Source organism: Frankliniella occidentalis, unplaced genomic scaffold (assembly GCF_000697945.3).
Source record: "Frankliniella occidentalis isolate FOCC.00 unplaced genomic scaffold, Focc_3.1 Scaffold417, whole genome shotgun sequence".
Lineage (NCBI taxonomy): Eukaryota > Metazoa > Arthropoda > Insecta > Thysanoptera > Thripidae > Frankliniella > Frankliniella occidentalis.
Genome location: NW_026267538.1, coordinates 43,479 through 44,543, shown reverse-complemented (window position 1 = coordinate 44,543; position 1,065 = coordinate 43,479).

Genomic DNA, 1,065 nt, shown 5'->3' with positions numbered 1-1,065 from the left:
AAAAAAAATAATTGATTGTTTCCCCTCCAAAAACCTTGGAGAATGTAAAGGGACCTTAAAGAAAGGTGCAAACCAAGTCTGGTGACAATAAAAGACCATAAAATTTTGCTATGAGAGTTATGGTTTTCTGCTAACTTTTGTTGATATCTTTGATCGAAGAGTAGAAAACAAAATTCCAAATTTTTGCCTTAGGTGGTTTCGAAACAGTTTTCAATTATCTTTCTAATGGTGTAGTCAGATTTTACCATACTACAAAGTTTCACAGATTTTTAACCATACCACCTCTTAAATACGCTGTTTTTGCCTCAAAATTTTAATAATTTACAAATCCTGGACCGTTTGATCTACAGATCCCAGATTTGTAGTGGGTTCATATTGCATGAATACCGTTAACTTTTGAGACAAAATCAGTGACCAGCTCTAAAATTTGGGGTCAAATAGGAACTTACTGCATTGTTCTAATTAATTTTGTTACTTGCAGTTTTGCCTTGGCCATGGTGTATACATTGACAAGATCACTCTTCATTTAATCTACCGCTGCAACAAAAAGAACCCTGTCAAACTGTTTCGGACACTTTTGGAAGAGCTCCTTGGAAAAAAACCTTATTGCCACGGGCCTCCTGAGTAGATCTGGCAGGAACGACACTGTTGCAGTGCGTGATGAAATAATCAAAGTTGCTTTAAGTAAGTTTTTAGACTTTTTTGATTTTTCATACCACTTTTCTTAAGTGTTCTCTAATTGGTATTTTTTTGTTTTTTGTTTTTTTTAGGCTACACTTCCGCCAATAGTAAGGGGAAAGATTTTGATTTGGGGAAGACCTGCTCAAACTTCTTCAGGAAGAAGAAAAGTGGTGAAGCCCGGCAGGCTAACCACCACATCCAGCATGAAGCCCAGGTGCAGCAGGCTGGCCAGATCCAGCATGGTGCCCAGGTGCAGCAGGCTGGCCAGATCCAGCATGGTGCCCAGGTCCAGCAGGCTGGCCAGGTCCAGCATGGTGCCCAGGTCCAGCATCATGCTCAGGTCCAGTATCATGCTCAGGTCCAGCATGATGTCCAGGTGCAGCA